This window comes from Aythya fuligula, chromosome 9 (assembly GCF_009819795.1).
Source record: "Aythya fuligula isolate bAytFul2 chromosome 9, bAytFul2.pri, whole genome shotgun sequence".
Classification (NCBI taxonomy): Eukaryota; Metazoa; Chordata; class Aves; order Anseriformes; family Anatidae; genus Aythya; species Aythya fuligula.
This window is the reverse complement of record NC_045567.1, coordinates 1,309,571-1,316,864: the sequence shown is the minus strand read 5'-3', so window position 1 is coordinate 1,316,864 and position 7,294 is coordinate 1,309,571.

Genomic DNA, 7,294 nt, shown 5'->3' with positions numbered 1-7,294 from the left:
TAACAAGCCACTTTTTAGAAATTGCTAGGGAAGCGAGAGATAATAAATTAATATTAAAAAAAAAAAAAGAAAAAAAAAAGCCATATTATACTTTTATAAATACATTGGCCATAAATCATATCATGAATGCCATGTGTTTTTCTGGTGTCTCTTCCATCTCACAAAGGATATATTAGAATTGAAAAGGTTTAAAGAAATTAAATAAGGGAGATCTAGTAGCTTAACATATAGGGATGGCTAAATGGGCTTTTTATTAGAAGGAAGACAGTTTAGGGGGGTGTCTTAGGGTTTGGGATATATAAATACACTTCTATGTGACATGGAAATTCATTTAAAATATGGGGGTTATAGCCCCATTGCAGTTGGGCAATGTCACTGTTTGCTTCAGAGGGACTATTCATTTGAATAAGAACATTATCCATAATCAGCAGGTCCTTTCATAGCTTGGATCAATGCCAGGCTAGAAGTTCTTCATTCTTATCTCTTGAAGCCAAAGAAAGGAATGAAAAGAGAGAAAAAAATTACAATAGCCATTCTTATCAGCTGGTTTAATCAGGTAAGCATTTATTGCTGTACTTAATGAAAAAGAGAAAAAAAAAACTCACTTTTTTGAATCTTCTGACCTTGAAAGGTAGACGGGCTGGGTTTTCTGTGTGACAGGCTCAAAAGATAACCTTCTCTTCCTTTTCTGAATGAAAGGACACAAAAGGCAAAAGCAGAAGGAAATTCAAGGCTCTTTTTACTTTAAGAGAAAGCAGACTGGTGGGAATTTTACTATAATTTGAAAGAGTTTTGGTAGTATCCATGAGAGAACATAGTGCTCATTCAAGCGATGTAGTAGAGATCCATAATATGATCCCTTTTATTCCCAAAGGACATAAAAAGAGGGTGGAAAGAGAATCTACTATCTATTGTTCTGGTCTTCTTCAAATATGTAAGAGATTTTACCTTTTTTGTAGGGAAAAGTGCATTTAAAAATACAATCAAAATAAGCTATAACAACTTAACATGCAAGATATACATATATATAAGTAAGAACATTTTCAGTTTTAAAAGAGAAAATCACAATGGAATTCAGAAATGATGACAAAAAATTTGCACTGAATGCTGGGTGGGGGCACTGATGGTGACAGGGAAACTTTTGCAACCTGAAATGCATGCATTCTCCCCACACTTTCAATACTTAAACCAATTGTCTAGTTATTTTGGAGAGAATGATCTACAGAGAATTCTAAGGAGAAATTAAAATATATACATATATATTAAAAAAAAAAAAAAAAAATCCGTTCTCTTTGTCCTATAAGCTCTACAGAAATATCAAACTACAGTTTGACCTTATCTACCTGCATTCATGTTGTTTTACTCTTCTGTGTAATTGAGGTGATAACCTCAGCCCTAAATACCCCATGCATTTCTATCTTTTCAATTTCCTCTTCTTTTTTCCATACCTCGGTTACAGTAGGGTTCTGTGGCAGAGTGTAATTTTAATTCTACTGTGCTCTGAATGACCTCAGAGCTCTGAATGACCACAGGATAGCTGTGCAACTTTATAGAATTTTCCTTGTTTCAAATAAATGCCATGTGGAAGGCTCCCTCCATGCTTCAACACTGTAGAAGCAACAGTGTTTAGATCACAGAGTATTTTGCAAGGATTTAGTGAACTGTTTGGCAGTTTGACTCTTGAGAATCATAAGTGAAGGAGACAAGAAAGTGGATCTGTATCAAGTGAGAGGTTGGAAGAAATCCTGGAAAGAAAAAGACAAGGAGCATTGCCACTGCTGATAAAACAGAGGGAAAAAAAAAAAATCTAAATGCTACTTTAGTTACCAAAACATTTGCTTAAATTATTATTTGGAGAAACAAGTTAATTTAATAGCTACTGATCCAAGAGGTAGGTTCTAGTTCTATTCTTTGGCATGAGAAATTTCCTCCCTGAACTGTGCCCAAAGTAATTTCTTTTAACAGTTTTGTAGCTTTTAAGCCCTTAGAGTCCATTGTAATAATCAAGTCTGTCTTTCTGTGTATTACAGGTTAAGTAGTTTTGGTATCAATTTTGCAACACCTAGCTAGAATTTAAGTAAAAACTTAATAGTTAAAAGTAGAAGTAAAAGTTGTAAAAAAATCTATCCCTTTTGATAAAGTATTCTAAAAATCATTAACCTTCCCACTCAAAAGACATACCGTTTTCTAGATGGAACTTCAGCTTCCAGTCTTCACTTCTGGCCCTTCCCCCACACCCCCCTCACCCCCAAGAAATTAACCAAAATATCGTGAAAATAGATTATGATAATTTCAATAATAATGCTTACCCCCCACACACTATATATATATATATATATATATATAAATATTTGGGGAAATGGTTACTTAAATTGAAGCTAGATTAATTTCATTAATTAATTAATTTAATTAATTTCATTGTTCCTGCTTTCAAAATACCTTAAAATACCTTAATGTAAATTAAGGCTGAAATTACATATAATTGCAGAAGAGATTTTAAAACTATCACCATCAAAATCAAAACTATTATAATCAATTTGCGGGGAAAAGACTTTCTTGTTTTCATGTGTATTCCTTTCTAAAATGGCAGTCAAACCAAGGAAATAAGTTGATTTTATTGGCTTCACACAAAAATTGAAGTTCTTACTTTTATCATATAGTAATGATTAATTGTAATATAGTATTTGATCCTGTTCCAGCTTATATTTAGGAAATAAGACTGTATTTGGTGTTGTGCTTGTTTAGTTTGAATAGAAGTATCACTGACCATCTGAGAATGACTTGAAATGGAATCCAGCTTGCAGCTGGAACACTAAGCTTGAAACAATTAAGCTGTAATTATATTTATGAAATCGAAAAACATTGGGGGAGAAACAAATGATTATTTGATGATGTTTATTGACTCACAGTTCTAGTCCTCACATTGGTTTGTAATCTTTCAAGTTGTTGAAAAATGCAACCCTCTCTGCTCATAATTGAACGTGTAAGAACAATGCAAGAACAATGCACATGCATTATTTCTGTCTAGGAGAACAAGACTTAGAAATCCACTTGTGAAAGCCTATAACCTTTTATCTACTTTAAATGCTATTTCTTCCCGAATAAGTCAATATGTATTTTTTAGCTGGAAAATTGCTTTCCATGGCTGAATAAAATACAGTGGCAGAGAAATTAGATATGTCATTGTTTCACAGCTGAATAATTTTCTGTCTCATTTGTCTTTGCTGTACCAAGTTTTGGGTTCTGTTTTTGTTGTTGTTGTTGTTTCTTTTTTTTTATCCCCCCCCTCCTTTTTTTTTTTTTTTTTTTTTTTTTCCGTTCTGAAATCCCTCAAGGTTTTTCAGTTACCTTGAGGTCAAAACTTGGGTTAATGTGGTAAAGAGCATTATAATATGTTGCTACAAGTGTTATGACTGGCTAAACAAGTAGTCTTTCTGTAACCAATAACTGACAGCTTGTTTGACAATATTTATATTCAGATTTCTTAGAAATCTTGCTTCTCAATTATTATTTTTCCCTGAAAAATGTTTCAAGCTTAATGCTTGAAAACATTTAAGCTTTCAAGCTTAAAACTTGGATGTTTTCTGGCCTCTGTCCTTGGAGCATCTCCTACAATCAGGCTTGGTTAGAAGCCAAAAGTTGATGGAATTTCCTGGAATTACTTCACTGCAACTGCTTCAGCTGTTAGTTGTCAGAGACACAGTGTTTAATTTTCTTTTTGGATTTTTTGCAAATTGACTTAAACTTTTGTGAATTGGTCTGCTACTCACAACAGGCTTTATAGGGTACATATCAGACCTTGCTATATGCGAGTTCATTGCCTATCCTCCTAACATTCTTCAGTATTCTGACATTAGGATATGTTCTATCTGTTGGGTACAGTATCAGTATTATTTGTATTTTACAAGTTAGGACATGATGCATAGAGATTAATGCCCGTGCTCAGTTACATTAGAGCTAAAGGACCTCCGTGAAGCTATAGCAAAAGCTTTTGTCTGAGCAGCTTCCCAAGTGAAGGATAACTGCCTTGGAAAATATCAGGCCCATCTTAGATTGTTACAGGCTAACAGTCCTGTACTCTTTATTCATTGAGGAATGGTAACAGTTGTTTTCCTGAGGTGATGGTCTGTTAGCTATTAAACACATGCAATGTGTTCATCATTCATATTTGTTATATGCATACATGACTCATTTTGGGGATCTTCAATCCCTGTTGCTGGAAGAGGGTTTTGTGAGAAGTACTACTATTTTTCCTCTAATTTTCCAACCCAGGGTCAATATTGAGACCAAAGCACTAGGCTAGAGGTATCTTTTGCCTGACCCAGAAGAACTGTTCTTATATACTTTTGCAATCATTGACTAAATCTTGTCAGTCAGTGTGCTCTGCATTGCAAGGCACTGGCAGACATGCAGCAGGACGTTACTGCATCAGTAAATTAGTCTGTGTAACTCACTCTTTCTCAGGGGCTACAGCTCTTACAACAGAGTCGACTGGAGTGAGCAATCCTTTGAAAAATATTTATAGGCATTATCTGCAATATTTATCTAGGTTTGAACACAGTCCTCAACATCTTACAGTTTTTTGTTTTGTTTTGTTTTTCCTTTTCTTTTACTACCCGTCCTCTGTAGGTCCAGAACTGAGATCTGATCATCCATCCACTTCTCGCAGAATGAATTGCCCTTCTCTGTCCCTGCTTTCCTGGTGTCTGGAGAGCCTTGTTCTCGGAGTCCTGCTTCCACTCAGTGTGCAGTTCTGCAACTTAGTACATACAAATTTAAAATATGAAATCAGATTAAAATACCAAAAATCAGGTGTCAGTTTCCTCAAGGAGTGACTTGAATTCTGAAATACTAGCATTACAAGCCTTTTTTTCATAAGGGTTTCCTTTTCTCATGAACAGTCTCCAATTAAAGCACAATATCACATTACCATGCAGCATTTAACCTCTGAGTTATTGCCCCTAATTACATGCAACAGCACCAATACTTTTTTATAATTGTTTGAGTGATGGGTTTAACACAATTCCTGAACACACAGATCTCTCCCACTTCCTTATCAAGAAAAGATGATAAAATACATGTGATATTTTTAATTGATTATCTTTTCATTTTGGGGGTTGGTTTAATAGTCAAAGACTGTTCTTGAGCATAGAATATTAGTGATTTCTGCTTTATACAGATATTTGATGTTATAGAGCACCTGCCTTATTCATAGGTTCATTTTCTTCTTTGTAATAATGACTATAGAAATTTGATGTTTGGTAGAAGCCAAACTCTTACATGCAGTTTTAATTTGTTGGGACACAAGATAAGGAATATCAATTAATTTTACAAGGCCCCCAGTTTTTCTGTCATGTGGTAGAGTAAAAATTAAATAATAGATATCCTCTTCTAATAAAATGAGAGATTATTGGAAAAAGTTATCAACATGCAAAGAAGGTGCCTAAAATTAACAACATTGGCCTCAATTGCTTCTATAAGTCAAAACTGATTACAGAGTTAAAATCTAGAATTAACTCTCTCTCTCAGAAAAATAAAGGTACTGAGAAAATGTTCAGAATTAGATTGAAAAGTAGTAGGGTTTTTGTTGTTGTTGGGTTGTTTTGTTGTTTTTTTTACAGTTATCAAGAGAAAACCTTAAGATACACTTTTTAAAATGTGACTATTTTTTCCATTAAAATGATTCCTTCTGCATTAACAGATAATAGAGACATCACATCACTGACATCTATTTTTCTGTATAATGAAATTCCAACTGTGCGGTTTCAGAATTGTGAAAGCTGGCCTAATGGACACCATTTAATTAAATGGGCCTTGCAACTCTGTCAGTGATCAGTATGCTGCAGGCCCTTGCCATTTTCAAATGTGCAGAGGAATAGAATAAGATATAGAATTATTATTTATATATATATATATATATATATATTATTTTTTTTCCCTACGAAAGCTTGGGGTTCGTAAATCCATCAGAAGTTCCCTTGTAGAATATGGAGCTGTCAGTTCTAGTCCTCTCCACTGGAGGACAGCCTGCCATAACTTCTTGTCTTGCCAGACTGGCGGCGGTGCTGAGCTGGAAGGAATCTGCCATAATGTTCCCCCAAGGGAGGGAAAGACAGCATTACTGTTCCCAAAATAATGTGCTGAAGTTTAGGCCAGAGGCATTATAGGCATTTCTGGGGTTTTCCACACAGGCAAAGTGAATGTCTTCTCCAGCCTTATTTCTTTTCCATGGTACATGGAGATGGAAAATATCAGTAAAAATACGAAGTCCAGGAAAGCAAAATGTCTCTGTAGAATTTGGGCAGATTTATTCAGACACTTTCCACGGTTTTACCAGCCAGTAGAGTACTCATTTGTAAAAATTCTCCTTTTTGCTAGGACTATGAAGAAGCCTGAAGGAACTGTAAAGGAACTGGAGGCAGAGGTATGGCTAACTACATTGTATAAAATCTGCTGTACCTTTCTCAGTGTTCCAGTTCAACACCAACCCATAAGAAAGACATTCTCTTGCTTTATAAGTTCAGGTAGATTCAGGCTATCACAACTTAGTGCCTTGTGGTGTTTGCATTGCTTCAGTTGTCAGCTTCAGTTGTCATAATTCTCCGTAGAAAATTCAGTCAGTCACCATCCCAGTTCTGCAGTACTGAGCATAATCCTCCTCTTTGCAACATACTCAACAGTCTGGGGAGACTATTTTTTTCTAATTCTATTTATATTTTTATTTTTTCATTTTTTGGTCTTGTATGTAGAAAATAACATTCATTGTGCCTGGCTGTATATGCAAGCACTTCATCCTTATCAAACAACTTGCCTTTGCCTGGTATTTACTCAGCTTCTGAAGTCATTTATTTTCCTGCAGAGTATGGGCATGCAAAAGATTGAGAAGTCATGCTCTAATTCAGAATGCACCTTAGGGATGTGCTCAACATTGCATCCTGAATGGTGGTGTAATGGTTGAATTATTTGGATTTTAGAGATCAGAACACTTGAGTTCAAATCTTAATGTAGATTTCCTCTTTGACCTTGAATAAATTGCATGTAATCTCAGGCCCCATTTCCTTGCCTGCAAGATGGAGGTAACTACTGCTGTTCTGCTTAATAGACAAGAACTGTAAAGACTGTGAGGTATTTCTGTAATGAAAACCATGACTATACATATTCTCACATCTATTCACAGCCTAATGAACAGGAGGATTGTGATGGACTAAACTTTTTCTGCTCTCTGTGTTAGGCAAACATGGGTTTAGAAGCTACATAGCAGATCTGTCTGTGTAATTATCCTTCCAAGTATCTC